General features: G+C 37.0%; 1 protein-coding gene across 3 annotated transcripts in view; it reads right to left on the bottom strand.

The window, feature by feature from the left end:
- DNAJB9 (DnaJ heat shock protein family (Hsp40) member B9) overlaps positions 1 to 20,430 on the bottom strand; it is a 403,125-nt gene that overhangs the window by 134,875 nt on the left and 247,820 nt on the right. For 2 of the 3 annotated variants that reach the window (XR_014016693.1, XR_014016694.1), the window contains exon 8: positions 12,992 to 13,170. The exons of the other annotated variant lie outside the window; for it this stretch is intronic. The gene's annotated coding sequence lies outside the window, so the exon portion shown is untranslated. The remainder of the gene's footprint in view (positions 1 to 12,991; positions 13,171 to 20,430) is intronic. 3 annotated transcript variants of the gene reach the window in all.

Raw genomic sequence — 20,430 nt, 5'->3', positions numbered from 1 at the left:
TCAAGAGAGATCAACCTCCCTTGGGAAAAATGTTTTAATTTTTTAGTGTAGAAGGTGAGCTCCTCTCCCTTCCCAATTTCTACCATCAGGGCCTAAAGGGCTGACCCTGAAGTTACAGTGAAGAATTTAGCTGTCTGAGGGCTGCCAGGAAGAAGGTATTTGAGTACAGAAGATGAAAGAAGGGGAGGAAAGAAGGACTTTATGGTGTTATTATTGCCTCTCATGCTGATCCATCCACCAAATAAACAATCAAAACACCAAATTCTTGGAGTCCTGGTATGCGTGTGTGGCAATGTGTGCAGGGGCTGTCCATGAAAACTAAAGAAAGGGCTGAACATCACGACGGATTGAGGAGCTGTAGGACAGGTACAGCATGCAAGGATGCAGAAACCCAAAGACTTGGAGAGCTCTGAGAATATAAGTTCCCTGTAAATTTGCCAAAAATTTGGAAGATCCCTTGAGACTTCAACATAGTAGAATCAGTGAGGTGATTTCATTTAGATCTAAGAAGCAGGAAAGTTCTCTGTCTTAAAAATAAGACACAAACAGCTTCTTAGAATAGGGTTGCCAGATTTAGCAAATAAAAACACAAAACGCCCAGTTAAATTTGCATTTCATATAAATATTTTTTTAAAATTAGTGGAAGTACAATATGTCCTATGCAATATTTAGGACATATTTATACTATATAAAAGCCCAACAAAAAGGACGGAACCCACATTATGAAATGGAATCGAAATTGTAAACAGTTTACCAAATATAATTTTTTTTGCTAAACTTCTGTGATTTTATTTTGAATCTCTTCCTTTTATGCTAAAAATCTTAGTTCTTAATGACAATAGCATAATTGCTTATTTGCTTTACCCCATTTTAACACACCCATATATTCATATAAGATCAATATCAAATATATGATTAGTGAAAATATTATTGTTATTGCAGTTCTTAGGTATATCCTACCAGAGACATATAGGTGAATTACTGTATTTTCAAACCATTTAAAATAACACACCTCTGCATAATTAAGCTATCAACTCAATGTGCAATTAGAGTCATTTATTTTATTTTCCCCTTGATTTTATGAACTGCCTTTTCGTTCTTTTTTTTTCTTCTTTTATAGCTTTATTGGAGTATAATTGCTTTACAGTGTTGTGTTAGTTTCTGCTGTACAACAAAGTGAAGCAGCTATATGTATACATATATCCCCATATCCCCTCCCTTTTGAGCCTCCCTCCCACCCTCCCTATCCCACCCTTCTAGATCATCACAAAGCATCAAGTTGATCTCCCTGTGCTATGCAGCAGCTTCCCACTAGCCATCCATTTTACATTTGGTAGTGTATATATGTCAATGTCACTCTCTCACTTCATCCCAGCTTCCCTTTCTCCTCCTGTGTCCTCAAGTCCATTCTCTACGTCTGCATCTTTATTCTTGCCCTGCCACTAGGTTCATCAGTACCGTTTTTTTAGATTCCATGTATGTGCATTAGCATACAGTATTTGTTTTTCTCTTTCTGACTTATTTCACTCTGTATGACAGACTCTAGGTCCATCCACCTCATTACAAATGATTCAGTTTCGTTCCTTTTTATGGCTGAGTAATATTCCATTGTATATATGTGCCACACCAAATATTTTTTATATATATCAAAAACCACATATATACCCAGCATGGTTATGGTATCATCTGTGCCCTTCTTCATTATAAATATATAAAACCCCTTAGTTGTGATAAATAGGAAAAGCTCCACCCCATTTGTTTTTGTGTTTATTTCTGTATTGATCATCCTGATTCTGCATCATTTCTTCATACCTTGCTTTCCACGTTCCCCATGTTAATATGTAACAATCATGGTTTTTTAAACCTACTGTTGAAAATTCTCAAAATATCTGTGTGATTGCCAAAGAGTCAAGTAGAAGGTCTTTGTAAACTATTTCTTCAGCTTCAGCTAACTCTTTCTCCAATGCACAATATATATCTTGAGCTGAAACTCTGGAAGACATCCATATAAGCTTTGCAAGGTGATGGCTGTGATGTCACCTAAAAATGGTCCTTCTCATGCCTCTGCACCTCATCTAGCTCTTCAGAGCCTTTTCAGCCTCAGTTGTCTTGTGATGCTGTTTTGAGGAAGGTGGAAAATTCTTTTTTGGTAGGAATAAAGAAGCATCCAGGTTGGGGAAAAATGTATACCTCATTCTACAGGAATCTTGTGGCATATTGTGTGACATGGAATTTTAATTGTAGCTGCTCAGCACTTTTTTCCTGCTTCCCTGATTTCACACAGGGTGCACTCATTCTTTCTGCACCCCTAATGCCCTGCCTTCTCAAGCATTTTTCCATCTTGGGCTTTTTGCATGCAGTGATGTGAGGGGAAGTCTCAGCTTAGTTTAGTCATATGATGAATCAGAGACACAGAATTAAGAATTCAACAGGGATACATACTTCCAGTGAAAGATGCATATCTAGGCATCTACAGCAAGAAACTGGTGGGTTATACAAAATCCTTTCCAAAGGAAACAGGAAAAAAGTTAATAAAAGTTTACAAAAGTGATTGTGTGGTAGCAAAATGCATTTGTGAAAAGTGAAAAAATGCCATTATCAATGTCCTGCTGAGAGAAGGGTTGACTGAACTACACCCAACTGTGATAAAGAACTCAAAACGATCCCAGGCCTTCCAAGGGAGAAATTAAGAAAGGGGTATAAAGTTGCCTGAGTTTGCTTAGCTTATCAAAAGGTGGGGGGCACTCTTCAAGCCTCACTCTTCTCATCTGTACAGAAAGGGGTTTGGGCTAAATCAGTGGTGTTCCAGCTGTGCTCCAGCAGGTCTTGTGTCTCTGTGGTGACACAGAGATGGGGCGGGTGGGGCAGGATGTCCTATCCAAAAACCAGAACAGTTCTGACTAACTCTTTTACATATTGGAATTCACAGAAAAATTCCACTGAAATAAAAGTTTAGAATCTGTATTAGTTTCCTCGGGCTGCTATAACAAATTATCACCAACTTAGTGGCTTAAAACAACAGAAATTTATTTTCTCACAATTATAGAGGCCAGAAAGCCAAAATCAAGTGTCAGTAGGGCTGGACTCCCTCCAGCAGCTTTAGGGAGATTCTTTCCTTGCCTCTTTCAGCGTCTAGTGTCTCTTGGCATTCCTTGGCTTGTGGCTCTCAGTCCAATCCCTGTGTCAGATTTCACATGGCCTTCTCTTCTTCACATCTTCTACTTTTCTCTTCTTTTACGAAAACACTTGTCATGAATTTAGGGTCCACCCTAATCCAGATGAGAACGTCTGGAGAGCTTTAAATTAATTACATCTGCAATGATGTTTTTTCCAAATAAGATCACATTCACATGGTCTGAGTAGACATATCTTTCATTCAACTAACTACAGTATCAAAGAGAATTTAATCTAAACAATATTTTAAAGGTTCCTTTTATATATTTTTTTCAAACTATGGATTAACACATGCTTGCTTCAATAAATAAAACTTACGAAGATGTATAAAGAAAAAGCTAATTATCTACCCCCCCCTTTCTGCTTCCCTCCAATTTCACCTCTTTCCAACAATTCTCTCCAACTCATCCAGATTTACTGACCTTTCTTCCAGTCCATCTGGTAACCCATGTTAACAACCCTGTGTTTGCACCTCCATGCTTTATTTCAGGCTCATGTAATTACACACACACACACAACACACACACACACATACATACAAGCATATACACATATATCTGCATTGATAAGGAGTTTGAAATTGATTATAAAATTTGTATCATACTATACACACTCCTCTGTATCTTATTTTTCTCTTTAAAAAATGCCTTGAGTACATTGCTCTAAATTAACTAGTATAGTTCTAGTTTTTATTATTTTTAATGGATGCATAGTAGCATTATATTCCACAATGTGGACAAACCAATATTTATTTCAAGCCTCCCCTATTAATGGGCATTTATTATATTTCCAACTTTCTGTATTTTTACCCAACTGAAATATTCTGTAATACATAATCCTTGTACATGCAATTTTATAAGCTGGTGATTTTATTACTATATATAACTATATAGTAATTTGTATTACTATAAATTCCCAGCAGTAGGACTATGGATCAAGAATGCATGTATTTTTCATTTCAATAAATTGGTACCAGATTGCTTTCCCAAAAGACTGCAAAATTCCATTTGTCTACCAATATATGAAAGTACCCACTTCCTCATATTACAACCAACAATAACTGTTATCATTCTTTCCACATTTTTGCCATTCTGATGGGTGTAAGTAACACTAATTTTTATTTAATTTGCATTTCTCTCACTACCAGTAATTTTGAGCATCTTCTCAAATGTTCATTGGCCATTTGGATTTTATCTTCTATGAAATATTTATCTCTATTCCTTGTTCCTTCATCTCCTAGGTTGATTATTCATCTTTTACTCACTGAATTGAAATACTACTAACTTTATCATATATTAAAGTCTCATATACACTGGAATCATTTAACCGATTTTTATTCTTTTTTTATCTAGTTTCCTAGTTTTAGCACAATGTCACATTGATCTTTATTACAATGGCTATTGTATTTCTAACGATGATAAGGTAGGTAGTTTATCCCAGCTCTTCGTTATATTTTTCATGAATATTCTCAAGCATTTACTATTTCATATTGGATTATTTTATGAAATCCCTCCCAAAATAAAATTCTCTAGAGTCTAATTAAAATTGCAATGAATTCTTATTTTAATTTTAACAGAACTGAGATTTTTATTGTATCTCACCCTCCAAGAATATTATGTCTTTTCCATTTTTTAAAATATTATTTTGTATAACTCAAAGATTTTATAAGTGTTTTTGTAAAATTCTACTCTTGGTAAATGTATTTCTAAACAATTTTATGCTTGTACTGTTATTTTAATGGATTTTCCCCTATTTTTACTCTTAGGTTTTGTTAACTGAGAGAAAATCTATTCCTTTACTCTATTTCACCTTCTACTTGTTTATCTACACAATTATTTTCTTCATACCATTCTTGTGTTAGAATTCTTGGCATTTTTAAATATATAATCATATTCATCTGTAAAAAAGAGATGATTTAATCTCTTCCTTTCCAGCATTTTGTCAAATGATCCATGTTATAACATTTGTTATAACTGCAAAACTGTTGAGTATTAACAGCAATAAAGAGCATTTCCATCTAGTTCCTGATTTCAACTGACATGATTTCAAGGTTTTAAAAGTAATTTCACTCTATTCATATTTTATCCTAGGGTATCCTTCGAAATTTTATCTAATATGCTTTCAGCTTCTCTTAAAATGATAAGGTTTTTTCCTCTTTTAGTTTGTTGATTAGACAAATTACAATAAGATTTTTCTGATATTGAACCACCTTTGCATTTCTGGATAAATTCTAATTGGTCTTAATAAATCTTCTTTTAATACAAAGCCAGATTTTATTTGAATTTTTTTAATGTTAGTGTATCTAAATTCATATGTGTAATTGGTTTATAGATTTTGATTTTGAAATACTTTTGCCAAATTTGGGTATTAAAGTTGTGCTGTCTTCAAAAATGATTTGATGAAATTTCCATCTTTTTATTGTGTAAATTAAGTAATACAAGAAATAGCTGTTCTTTTGAGATTAGTTAGAACTCAGGAAAATATCTGGTCATGATACATTTTTCTTAATGTGATAATAATATACATAACAGGGCTTCCCTGGTGGCGCAGTGGTTGAGAGTCCGCCTGCCGATGCAGGGGACGCGAGTTCGTGCCCCGGTCCGGGAAGATCCCACATGCTGCGGAGCGGCTGGGCCCGTGAGCCTTGGCCGCTGGGCCTGCACGTCCGGAGCCTGTGCTCCGCAACGGGAGAGGCCACAACAGTGAGAGGCCCGTGTACCGCAAAAAATAATAATAAAATAAAAAAAAATAATAATAATATACATAACAAAATTTATCATTTTAACCACTTTTAAATGTACAATTCAGTGGCACTAAGTACATCGACAATGTTACTCAACCACCACCACTATCCATTTCCAGAAACTTATCATCACAAACAGAAACACTGTACCCATTAAATAATAACTCCATATCCTACCCTTTCTCCAACCCCTGAACACCTCTATTTTACTTTCTGTCTCTATGAATTTGCCTATTCTAGGTACCTCATGTAAGTGGAATCATACAATATATATCTTTTATGTCTGGCTTATTTAACTTAGCATAATGTTTTCAGGGTTCATCCATGTTGAAGCCTGAATCAGAACTTCATTCCTTTTTAGAGCTGAATAATATTCCATTGTATGTATATACCAAGTTAGTTTATCCATTGATCTGTTGATGCATTTGGGGTTGTTTTCACCTTTTGGCTATTATGAATAATGCTGCTATGAACATTGGTATACAACTATCTTTTTGAGCCCCTGCTTTCATTTCTTGGGGGTATATACCTAGAAGTGAGATTGCTGAATCATTTGGTTTATGTCTAATTATTTGAGGAACCATCACTCCTTTCCTTAGTGCCTGCATCATTTCATATTGCCACCATCAATGTGCAAGGGTCCACAATGCTTTTTTTTAATGATATAACTTTAATCACCTTTTTCACTTATTCAGTCATAATTGTTTTACTCTAGGTCTGTACTTCTTTATCAATTTTGATATGTTTACGTTGCTCAGAAATCAATAATTTTCTTTGGAGTTTCAAATATCTTCCATCCTCTTTCCCTTTTATTTTACCACTTATTAAAGGAATTTAGGTTATTAATTTTCTCTCTTGAGTTTTTGCTGCTCTGTAGGTTTTGATATTCATCATTTTTTTACTGTTTTTAAGATAGTTTGTAATTTCAGTTTTCATGTGGTCTTTGGTCCATGGGCTAACCAGGAGTGCATTCTTAATTTCCAAGTAGGTTGGGGGTTGGAGGAAAAAAGAAAATCACTATTTCATTATCTCTTATTGTAACATGTTCAGAGAGAGTAGTATGTAAAAATCTTGCTTTTAAAATTTTGTCAAGGGCTTCCCTGGTGGCGCAGTGGTTGAGAGTCCGCCTGCCAATGCAGGGGACACGGGTTCGTGCCCCGGTCCGGGAAGATCCCACATGTCGCGGAGCGGCTGGGTCCGTAAGCCATGGCCGCTGAGCCTGCGCTCTGCAACAGGAGAGGCCACAACAGTGAGAGGCCCGCGTACCGCAAAAAAAAAAAAAAAAAATTGTCAAGATTTGCTTTGTGGTCAATTACACATCTATTTTTGTGAAGTTTCCATAGACATAGAAAAAAATTTTATATTCTCCATTCAAAAGATATATGTTTCTGAATTTTTCTTTTTGTCTTGCTCTCTATATACAAGAAAATGTGTTGATATCATTATTCAATTCCCTTATAATCTCATATAATTTTAAAAATGGGTATTTTAAGGCATCCCATTATAACCGTAGTTTTGTAATTTATCCTTGCACATCTAATAGATATATCTTTTTATATTTAGCTATTATGTGGTCTTTGGGTGTTTTCATTGTGTGGTTTTCAGCTTCTTCATAAACTGTTTGTTCAATTTATCACTTTATTATTGCAAGATTCCCTTATATTGATCACTACTTTCAACTTTACATACCTCTTTTCCTACTATTAACATAGTTTCTACTATTGCCACACCTGCTGTCTTTTTTCTTTTTGTGATTTCCTTCACGTTGGCCTTATTTTCATCCCCAAGGCAGACACATCCTTCTTCCTCTTGCTCTAACAGATGATAAGCTCTAGAAAGTAGTTGACTGAGAGCTGTATCTCCTTTAAGCCACAGTATTTCCAGAATCCTCTCACCCTCCATTGTTTTACTACTAGATTATTTCTCTTATTCCTCTATACTTCTAAATTATCTTACCTAAGTAGAGGGGGAAAAATCTTTACAGAGAATTAGGAGAACTGAGTTTTTAATAAAGCTCTGCCAATAGCTGTGTGACCTTAAGCAAGTCAATTAATGTTTTGAGAACTATGGTCTCAGTTGTAAAATATCCAAGTTGACAAGATGGCCTCTAAGGACCTTTCCAGTTCTGCAATTCAGATTCTACCATTCTAGAGAGGAAAACTCAAGGAAAGATATGAAGGTAGCACAGGTCAGGTACAAAAGGTCAATTGCAAATTTTGAGGGCTAAGCACAAAGATAATCTTTTGTCTTAATTATGTACCAAAATATTATATGCAAGGCTACTATACAGCATTGCTAACTTTTAAAATTATGAGTATGAATTGGGCTATATGTCTCAGAGCTAATTCTATGGTTCATTTAGATATCTATTAACATAAATTGAATACCTTAAAATTACATATTGGTCTCCATAATTTTCTAATTCAACCTGTAAGTGATGAACAACCATGCATTTGAGATGTACCTATGTCTGAGAGAATTATTTTGTGTCCATATTCATTTCAAGTCACAGTACACTTCTTATTAACCACTGCAGAAAAAATTAGAAACAAATTCCATTGTATAATAATCCTCCTCCCTCCAAAGTTTAATGGGAATAGCCAGTTAAATTGTGCAGGGTAAGTTTTCACATCCACTCACAAGAATTGCAATATTTCTCTTCTTTATCAGAAGGAAGGAGAGTGTGGCCGGAGTAATCCCATGGATTTCCAGTAAATCTTAACACTTAACTGACTGTCCCAAAGCCTGTCTACAGTCCAACAGTGAGAATTCTGGAAAACAAGTTACATTCTAATGCTTCACTCTACATTGTCTCTTATGTAGTCTGAATGTTTGTAGAATCCAAAGTCAAAGCTAAGATTGTTTCTCCTGGAACATATGTAGACCAGACCCGTGTCTCCATTCTAAAGACTGTGTGATTCAAGGGTATTTAAATCAGTAGGCTCTACTGAGTGCCCATTATGAGCATTGTTTTACTTTAAACATACAATATAATGAAGTAGTAAACATATAAAAACATGGAAGATTTGATATCTATCCTTGAGGAACTTACAACCTGACTCAGGAAATTAAAAAGAATACGGTACACAGAAACAAGAAAAACAGCTACAAGGCAAAATGAAATAATCAAAATGTCATTGTGGTGCTCGCTTCAGCAGTACATATGCTAAAATTGGAACGATACAGAGAAGATTAGCATGGCCCCTGCTCGAGGATGACATGCAAATTCGTGAAGCATTCCATATTTTTGGGACGGAGTGAGAGAGTGGCTTGACATATATACACTACCAAATGTAAAATAGATAGCTAGTGGGAAGCAGATGCATAGCACAGGGAGACCAGCTCTGTGCTTTGTGATCACCTAGAGGGTTGGGATAGGGAGGGTGGGAGGGAGATGCAAAAGGGAGGGATATGAGGATATATGTGTACGTATAGCTGATTCACTTTGTTATACAGAAGAAACTAACACAACATTGTAAAGCAATTATACTCCAATAAAGATGTTAAAAAAATGTCATTGTGATAGGCTGAATATAGACTCCCCCAAAATGTTAACATCCTAATCCCTGAAACCTTTGACTTTATTACTTAACATGGCAGAAGGGACTTTGCCCATGTGACTGATAATTCTGAAATAGGAGATTATCCTGGATTATATGGGTAGGTGCAAGAGAGTAGTACGAGATATGAGGACGGAAGCAAGAGGTTGGAATGATGCAAAGAAAGAACAACAAGCAGGTGTCCTCTACAAGCTGAAAAAGGCAAAGAAATGATTCTCCCCTCAGAGTCTCCAGAAAAATCAGCCGTGCCAATACCCTGACTTTAGTTTATGGACTTCTGACCTCAGGACTGTATGAGAAAAAATTTACATTGTCTTAGCTACTAAGTTTGTGGTTGGAAACTAATACAGCTATGGTATGATTTGAAAACATAAAGTTAGGAGGTAATATTGAATTAAATGAAGTATAATCGAAATGAATTATTGATGATGTTGATAACATTTTATGTTAGACAGGAACATCTTCTCCTCAGTCTTTGTTTTCATGGAGAAGACTTTATCTAACACATCCCTTCACTTCTGACCTTTTAATCACTCAGGCCCTGGTGATATAGAGCGATGTCTCTGTTTACTTTGAAAAGAATATCTGGGCATGCTCTATCCAGTTCTGCCATTCTTGAAAAAGAGCTTCCTGTAGGGACAAGCATGTTCTGCTCTTCTTTCTCTTTCTTTGGGAAGGCTGGCCCAGGTGGTACTGCTATAACAGGTAGGGTGAGTCTACCTAATTCTGGGGTACATTTAGCAGACCAATTTATCTTTCAAACTAAACTGCATTCTCCAACTTTTCTCTATAACTAATAAGGTGATATTTTGCTTGTTTCTTTACTTTTTCTAAAATTCCCAATTATTCATAACCTGGGTAGGAAAAGAGAGGTGCAATTTTGGGGGGAGTCTCAAATTCTCCACTGCTAATATTTACAGAGTACATACCATGTGCCAGGCACTGTAGAGAGCATTTTACATATCTCATTTCATCCTCACAAAGACTTTATGAAGCAAGTACTGATCTTAGCTGCATTTTATAGCTAATAAAACCAAGGCACAGAGAGGTAAGTAACTCGCTCAAGGTCTCACAACTTGGAAGTGACAATGTTGTGATTCATGTCCAGGTCTTTCTCACTTCAAAGCCCAGGCTTTTGAACACTCTGCATATTGCCCTTCCTCCTGGAGGACATGAGGTTGGAACTGAACACTAATGACAATTCCTAAAGAAAGCTGTCTTCTTGGTATCAGTCTTGGTTTGCCTTCTTTCTAAGAAGTTTCTAAGAAACTTCTTTCTAGATATAAAGGTCAAATTGAGAGACTTCCCTGGTGGTCCAATGGTAAAGAATCCACCTTACAATGCAGAGGACCCAAGTTCGATCCCTGGTCAGGGAACTAAGATCTCACATGCTGCAGGGCAACTAAGCCTGTGCGCCACAACTACTGAGCTCACACGCCTCAACTTGAGAGCCTGCGTGCCGAAAACTACAGAGCCCACGCGCTCTGGAGTCAGCGTGCCACAATTAGAGCAGAGAAAACCCACACGCCACAACTAGAGAGAAGCCCATGCACCAAAATGAAGAGCCTGCGTGCCGCAACAGAAGATCCTGCATGCCTCAACGAAGATCCCATGTGCTGCAACTAAGACCCGATGCAGCCAAAAAAATAAATAAAACAAATAAATAAATAATGCCTTTTAAAAAAAAGAACTTCATTTAAAAAAAGCCCAAATTGAAAAAAAAATAGAAACTATAGATCACAGTAGCTTTGTTCTATATACTTATTTAAATGCTATTAATCATTTGGGTCACTTATAATTTGCTTTCACATGAACACAGCCTAGACTTGATTACAAAAATAAAATCTCTTTGAAAAGATTTCATCATTTAAAATACAGCCACCCAGAAAACCTTTAATCTTCCATGTCATGGAACTATTCCCACTCAATCAGAAGCTGCCTAAGGGGTAATCTCAAACGCTGATGCCTATGGCTGAAAATTAAGAAAGCAGACTTTCATCTCATTTGACCAGTTTTATTTCACTTTTGATTCCCCCTCCTTCCCCTTCTCTTATCCTGCAGGCAGTAGACCATATATTTCTTACTTCATAGAGGATTTAATAGGTAGTCACAATTCTCTAGCTGGATATCCCATAAAGCAATATTCTCCATGATAAATTTCAGCCATTTTTGACCCTCATCCTTCCTTTGAGAGCCATATCAACCATACTGATAAGACCTCGTATTACCATCTCAAGAGTATAACAAGGTTAAGATGATTGCTGTCTCAGCAAGATGCTGAGCTTTTGATTCATGCTTTTATAACAACAAGGCTGGATTACTACAATTTGTTGTTGGCATCCCTCCCAGAATGCTCACTGCTTTGACTTGACTATGTATAGAGGATTCGGCAGTCAGGGTGTTCAACGACAAATGCAGAAATGCCTGCACATATCCTATCAGTACCACAAACACTATATTGAAATAGAGAACTGGTTTGAAAAAGTGTAGGTACAGGTCCTTGCTTTTAATGCTAGGAAACACAGTGAACCTTTTCCTTCCAGAAACAAGGCTTTCATATATAACCATGGCGTAGAACTGACTGTGGCTCAAGAGGTCTAAGCTACTTTATAAGAATGTCATACTTCACTTGACTTGAGGCTCTGATCAGAAATCTGGGGATAATCTCTCCTTTCAAGAGCCAATTCCCACTTGCTAGCACACTTAGTTATATCTTACCTGAAGACACTTTCATTTAAAAAAAAGTAATGTGGAGAATACAACACTCTATAATCTGCATTAATACCTTAGAGAAACTCAAATCACACAATGTACCAGTATATAAGCCTGACTGAGGAGTATTTCTTATTTATACTTGTAACTTCTGGATGAAGTCTCCTTCCCTCTACTAGACCAGTACTTATCAAAGTATGCTCCTGGAACCACCTACCTCAAGATCACCTAGAGTGTTCATTAAGAACACAAATTCCAGGGTTTTACTCTTAGAGTCATAATCTCTAGGGAATTTTTTAAACAAGCTTCCCAAGTGATCTTAATATATGCTAAAATTTGAGAACCTCTGTACTAGATAGACACTGTAAACCCTGGGAGTGAACATTCACAAGTCTCATTCAGAACCTAGCATGCTGCCTGACCCTGGTAGGTAGTCATTGTTTCTGTCAATGATGTATGAATAAATGAACAGTTGATGAATCTGTATGGGGATTCACAAAGTCTAAGGCAGTGCCTCTCTCTGCTCTTGTGATCTGCTCAGCACTTTTTTTTTTTTGGCTCAGCACTTCTGACAGGGGTTTAGATGCCACAGGTAGAGTTGGGAGATTGAGCAAAAAACAACAAAAAACAGAACACCCACCCAGTTAAATCTGAGTTTCAAAAAACAACAAATAATTTTCAATATAAGTATTTCCCATGCAATACTTGGCAACTCTAGCCTTAGACTACATAGCCCTAGACTGACCCAGTGTCGTCTCTTGGCTGATGTCCCCTCCCAACCACAAAGGGAACACACAGATACCTTGTACAGAGGATCTCCGCATGGAAGCCAGAATGCCTTCCTGTATAACTCCAGGAGAGCTGTCAGCTTTACCCCTGAGGAGCAGGGTGAGATTTTTCCTCCCAGTCTCACTGCCACTGCCTGGACAAGGCCTTATCCAAGGGTGAGGCTCTTATTTCTCTGATCCTCTGATAGCTCACCTATTAAAAAAGAAGTGAAAATGTTCCCTCATACAAGTTGCTATGCTGATAAAGTAACATGCATAAAGCTTAACAATGGTGTTTATTTTCTCACCTTCACTCTCTTCAGAACTGTATCACCTTCACTTTCAACATTAACAGAGTACTATCACCATTATCAACTCATATACACACGTGCACACATGCACAAGCAAGTGTGCATACACCCTCCCTTGCACACACACATACACATGAGCATGCACACACACTTTTTTGGAGTTCTACTTATGCTCCAGGCAGGAGACTGGCACAATATAGCATGGGGGTCAAGAAGGAGAGGACTCTGAATCCACGCATTCAGATTCCATCTTTGCCATATGTTTTCTGTGTGACTTTGGCTAGTTATCTAACCTCTTCAAGCTTGAGTTTTTTCATTCGTAATATGGAAAAAATAATGCCTGATTTACAGGGTTGTTGTAAAGATCAAGTACATTCATACAAGCAATCACTTAGAACAGTGCCTGTACATGGTGAGCTTCAATAAGTATTAGCTATTAGATACTGTTATTTTATCATCATCATCACTGCATCCAACCCCGATATGTTCTTAAAACTCAGTGACCTCACAGGACCAACAATTACTTCCCCAAGTAATCCCTCTGATTTAGGACTAGAAAGACCCCCAAATGCCCATGTTTTATTCTCATTAGGAGCTGGGAAAATAGTTAAGTTATACTTCAGTAAACTGATTTCCATCCTCTGGAAATTTCTAAAGCATTCATGCTATTGAGACCTTTTTTTTTGAATTTTATTTATTTTTTTTTTACAGCAGGTTCTTATCAGTTATCTATTTTATACATATTAGCGTATATATGTCAATCCCAATCTCCCAATTCATCCCACCACCACCACCCCCTGCCACTTTCCCCCCTTGGTATCTATACATTTGAGACAATTTTTTAATTGACCTAAATAACCACAAATAGAGAAACAGCTTACAGTTCTTGTGATTCTACATTTATTTTGGTAACTAGTTGTTTGGTTGAAAAAGCTTGTCCTTAGAAATTGTCTAAAGATCAAAATATGTAACCCATTACATTTTAAACATCTAAACATAGAAGATCATAACATGTCCATACTTAGAAAATTATGACTCTCGCTGTCATTACTAATCAAAAATTTTGTAAGAAATATGTCTGACTCTTCCTCATTGCCCAACACTATCTCACCCAATGCCTTTTAGTTAGAATATTAACATGATAGGCATTTATTTACACATTGATCCATCTATTTAATAGGTATTCATCGACTGCCTCTATGTGTGAGGTGCTTTGCTATAGCAGTGAACAAAACAAATAACCCTGCTCTCATGGAGCTTACATTCTATGGGAGAAAGGGGGAAAAAAAGAAAAACATATAGTATGTCATTTGGTGAAAAATTTGTGGGGAAAAAATTAAGCAAGGATGGGGCTAGGAAGTGCAGTGAGTGCTGTACTTTTTACTTAGAGTTGTCTGGGAAGACCTCACTGATATTTGTACAGAAACCCAGGAGAGGTAATGGAATGAGTCTACAGATACCTAGGCAGAAGGGACAGCAATGCAAAGATTTCGAGGCAGGACAGCACCTGATGTGCTTGGTTAAGATAAACAGACCAGTGTGGCTGAAGTGGAGAGAACATGGGAGAGGGTAGTAAATGGTGTCAGAGAGAAGCAAGATGATGAAGGGCATTGTAAGCAATTATATGGACTTTTGCATTTACTCAACTGAAATGGAATACCATTGGAGGATTGTGAGCAGAGGAATAACGGGATCTAGTTTATCTTTTAGAAGGTTCATATTGCCTGCTGTATAGAGAATGACAATGATAGGGCAGGTATCATAAAAGTCAGGGGACCTATTAGCGGTAATTGCAATTATCCAGGAGAGAGATGATGGTGGCTAGGATGACAGCAATGAAGGTAGTGAGAGCTGGTTGGATTCTGGATATATTTTGAAGGTGCAAAAGAACATGGTTTGTGCTTTCCAAAAATCTAAGCATGCCCATCAGAGGAGTAACCCAAACAAATGGAAATGTATTAGAACTTTCTTCAAAAATTTTAAATTTTTTTTTTTTTTTTTTTTTTTTGCGTTTCGCGGGCCTCTCACTGTTGTGGCCTCTCCCGTTGCGGAGCACAGGCTCCGGACGCACAGGCTCAGCGGCCATGGCTCACGGGCCCAGCCGCTCCACGGCATGTGGGATCTTCCTGAACCGGGGCACGAACCCGTGTTCCCTTCATTAGCAGGCGGATTCTCAACCACTGCGCCACCAGGGAAGCCCAAAAAATTTAAATTTTGAATCAGTAATGATGTTCAAAGGTAGGGAGTTGAGAAGCTGCCTCTGGGGTAATGGAAGAGAGATTAGAGAGACAGAAAATGATATGGAGAAAGAGGAAGACATTGCAGGTTTCTGAGGAGGTAAAATGAAAAGAGTAGATAAGAAAAAGTGTAGAATTTACTGTTAAATACAACATCCACCTTGACTATTCTCAAATTAAGACTGAAAAATACTGCATACCTTTGAGTACCTTGTGAGAACAAAATACTAGTTTATGTGTACTATCTCAAGCTGTATTTATAAAAGTAAAATGGTCCCTTTTCCCTTAGCAAAGGTGAAATTCTTTGTAGAATGGAGTACCCAGCTCTGGATCAGTACTGTAAATCAGCAGACCAGGTGTGCTTCCTGAGAAACTCCACAGGTGAACAACCACCACTCTCCTCATGCCTGCTGCATCCCCTTGAATGTTCAAGAAACCTGAGTTATCTATGAATTTAGCCTTATCTGGTAACACCTTGACTCAAACATAATGCTCTCCAAGAACCAAAAAAAAACCAAACCTGTATAAGAAATGGATTTAGAAGTGAAAGGCAAAAGGGCCAGAAGAACCCAAAACAAGCCTTGAGAAGACAGATAGGCAGAGAGCAAAGATTAGGTTCAGGGACTTTTAAATTTCCTCAGAGTAGACATTCTCTGGGTCAAAAATCATGAAAGGTTCAGAGAAACACAAAGCTAATTAAAGGCTTAGAAATTGAGTTTTAAAATATTGTGAGAATACTGAAAAAAATTAACCTGAAGAAAAGGTAACAAATATTTGATAGGAATGGGCTTTTTAAATAAACATACCAAAATCTGGATTCACTACTAACACCATGTCCACTGAGAGCTCATCAGACAAAAGTTACAACCCAAGCAAAGCTGGCATCACCTTGCCTGAGTTTAACACTCTGTGTCCAAGAGTGATAATTCCAAACGTCTCTGCAGGCAATATAAATAGTTATGGGCAAATTCATGTAGTCATTATGATGGTACCCTCATGGTGGCTATCCCACTGACTTCTGATACAGAACTGCTCTCTGTATCAGGTATGGTGGGTGGGGTGTTCTATGAACTCATCTGGAAGGGAATGCACTGACAGCCAATCAAAATTCTTATTAAAGGGGACTTCCTTGGCAGTCCAGTGGTAAAGACTGTGCTTCCACTGCGGGGGCACGGGTTCAATCTCTGGCTGGGGAACTAAGATCCTGTATTCCACACCATGCAGCAAAAAAAAACCCAGAAACAATTCTTATTAAAAAAAATTATCTTCAAAAGTGGAAAAAATTTGGCTAAAAATAGTTATTAAAAGCAATCAACTCAAACTACCAAAAAATACTGATTTGTCTTGAATGTCTATTTATATTAACATGAATGAAGGAATATCCTACAGGGAAGGCCATGCCTGTCACGGGACATATCATGGAAATAGTCTGAGTTTCTGTATAAAAATTCACTTGTGACAAAGACTGAAACAGCTCTCAAAAATGTGTGTAATTATATTTTGTCGGCTTCTTAACTTCTACTTAACTTCTACTAAGTATTTTGCTGTTAGTATGCTCATATGCTCTTATTCTTTAGTGTAATAAATCTTCATTCTATTGATATGTTTCTATTCTTTGTATTGTTATAAATATATTTATGGGCAAGGGTGTTATGAATTCACTTGATGATATATGTAACAGGGTTAATTAACACAATTTCAGTCACAATGTAAAACCATGAAATGAAAAGTATTAAAAGTCATTGTAATAATAACAATTACATTTTTTCAGTCCTTAGATGAGTCACACATTTTACACATATTCTTTTTATTTTTTTTATTTTTATTTTTTTTTTGGTACACACACCTCTCACTGTTGTGGCCTTTCCCGCTGCGGAGCACAGGCTCCGGACGCGCAGGCTCAGCGGCCGTGGCTCACGGGCCCAGCCGCTCCATGGCATGTGGGATCCTCCCGGACCGGGGCATGAACCCGTGTCCCCTGCATCGGCAGGCAGACTCTCAACCACTGTGCCACCAGGGAAGCCCTACACATATTCTTAATCTCATGACAACCTCGCTGATATGTATCATCATCTTCATTTTTCATATAGGAAATCTTATTCACATAAATTTAATTGATGGAAGGAAACAGGGCCAGGAAGTAATAATGCTGATATTTGAAAGGACATCGATTTGAGTTCAAAACTGCTGGGCTTTCTACTATACCGCATCATGTTTTTAGTAGCATTTATTCAGTTTGCTTGTTAAATTTGTGCTTAAATCATTTTTGTTTAGTTGATGACATTTAAGAATATTAAAAACTGAAAATTTAGTTTGTTTTATTGCTATTTTAATTTATTCTTACAAAATCAATGTATATGGGCAGCATTTTAAAATGATACTTTGGAACTTTTTTGTCTATGGCATTTCACTACAAATACCATTTTAAAACCTGTTAGAATTTGAGTATAAGGGCTGTATCGGTTGTGAATTCTATTCTACAAAATAAATGAACATAGGGTTCGTTTTGCAGTGAGACCTGAAAGAATGAGATTTAAAAACATCAGCTCCAACAAAAAACCATGACTTGCCAGGCTTTTAGAGAAGACTGCTTGGGTAGCCAAAGCAGGAAGATCACTTACACAAGGGAGGTCACGGAGGACAACAGTGCTACTCAAAATCTGACCTCCTAGTGTTACCTACGGACATTCCTAGAGTCAATTTAAGCTTATGAAAATATCAGAATTGATTTAAAATCCAAAAACACACGTTAACCTCTTGTTGTATAGAGTAAAACCTCTATCAAACAAAATATCTCTCTTTGAAGATTAGGCTGCAAATTCCCCTCCCTCTGAAAACAAATAAAGCAAAACAAACACAATAAACTTCAGAGAGGCTGGTTTACTTCTGAATTACTTAGATTAATCAAGCCATATAGACCACATGCTGAGGGCAATTTTTAGCCAAAACCCTAGGGTTATCTACCAGGCTACCACTGTATTGAATATTCAGCCTTTCTGCTGTAATGAGTAGATTGAGAAATTCTGTATGTGAGCTAAGCTGTTTAGGAATCAAAAGGCTTTCCTTATGAATCTTACTACCATTTTGCTGGGACTCTTACCCATATCCTCTCCAGCTGTTCAGGGAGACACAAATGGGCCACTAGGAATGTTGTCAGTTACAATGAGGGAGAAAAAGGCAGGAACTGGCTTGTATTGCTTGTTCCTGAGAGCCTTAATTTCAGGGGAGATCATATGTGTTTAAAAAAACCAGTATTTTTTAATATGCCTAAAGCATTATATTTATATTCAACTTCTTAAGTTGGTTTAAAAAAAAAACAAAACAAAGCACTCAAGAAAAATATGAATGCAGCAATACTTTAAAAAGAACACTTTCATTTCACGGTTGATTCTTTTCTGTTGCAAAGACAATGAAATGCATGACAATGCTTCTGTCTTTTCCTCTTCCACACTAAGCACACAGACATATCCATTCAGACACTTTATAAACCACACTTGTGAATACTGACCAACCACAAAATCAGAACCTATAAAGGCTACATCTGATCAGAATATTTTTGTTGCAATTATCTCCTCAGCAAACAGAAATGTGACTTAAAGTACCTCCTGAAAAAATATTGGCTATTATAACTGAGGTATTCCTAGTTAATTTTAGTTTAGATACTACTTTTCCAGGGTTCAGATGATGTCATCATGATCTGGTTTCTCTGAGTTGAGAAGTATACAGGATTTTAAATCAAGCCAGCATTCTATGCCCAAATCTACTGTATCTTGGAAATATTAGGGAAATCATAAGTTCTGTGAATTTCAATTTGCTTATTTAAAAAAGGGAATAATAATAGCCCTTTGAAGTAGGATCAAATGAGAGTGTAGAGGAAAGTGCTGCTGTTAAAGCTCTAAGGTATCATACAATCATTAGCGACAAAAGCAAATGACTTTCCTCCTAATAGAGTGTGTTAAAGAAATTCCAGTTTGGGGAGTTAAGAGAGTTCGTGAAGGAGATGAAAGTGGGGACGTAGGGAGAAATGTTTAGAAGAGTAGTTAAGGAGCATGTCAGTAAAGGAGAGAAAACACTAGGAATCTGGAGCACAGCATGGCAAGGGAAGTGGGAGCACCAGAAAGCCATCATGGGAGAGCTTACAATATGTCCTTCCCTTTATATAGCTGCTTGTCATGAACTAAACTATTTAGTGATGGTATAGTTAACATGACCATCTCAACAAGCAGCTGCTAAAACATTCTATGAAACTCAAAGGCCCTTTTCTATAGTCTAAGCCTTGGACAACAGCTCTCTTTTCAGTCAACAAAGGAAATCAATTGAAGTTAAAATGTCTATTTTTGTATAAAATAGAAAATAGCATCCTAGAACTAGCACCTAGCTGGCAAGGAAAGAAATAAGGTGCTGGCAGATTTGTATTCCTTCATTCTTTGAGTAAATGGGTACTGAAAACTAGCTAGTATATGGTTAGCAATGAGCATATAAAGATAAATAAAACATTGGTATTCTTCCCTCAAGCCCAAGACTTTAGGCTAATCATGAAAAAACATCAGACAAACCCAAATTGAGGGACAGTCTACACAAAATAATTGAGCAGTACCCCTCAAAACTGTCAAGGCTATTTAAAACGAAACAAAACAAAACAAAAAGACTGAGAAACTGTCACATCTCAGGGATAACTAAGGAAACACCATATAACTAAATGCAATGTCGTATCCTAGATCAGATCCTGGAAAAAGGGTGGTAGTGTAAAAACTAGGGAAATCCAAATAAAGACTACAGTTTAGTTAATAGTAATGTACCTGTGTTCATTTCTTAGTTTTGACAAATATGGTAATTTAAGACATGAATATTAGAGGAAACTGGGTGAGGAGTTGAATTGGTTTCCTAGGGCTGCCATAACAAATTACGCTTATAAGGACACTTGTT

Source organism: Mesoplodon bidens (genome assembly GCF_964165515.1).
Source record: "Mesoplodon bidens genome assembly, chromosome: 9".
NCBI lineage: Eukaryota > Metazoa > Chordata > Mammalia > Artiodactyla > Ziphiidae > Mesoplodon > Mesoplodon bidens.
Note: the sequence above shows the minus strand (reverse complement) of the source record. Positions and strands in the feature narration are given on the sequence as shown.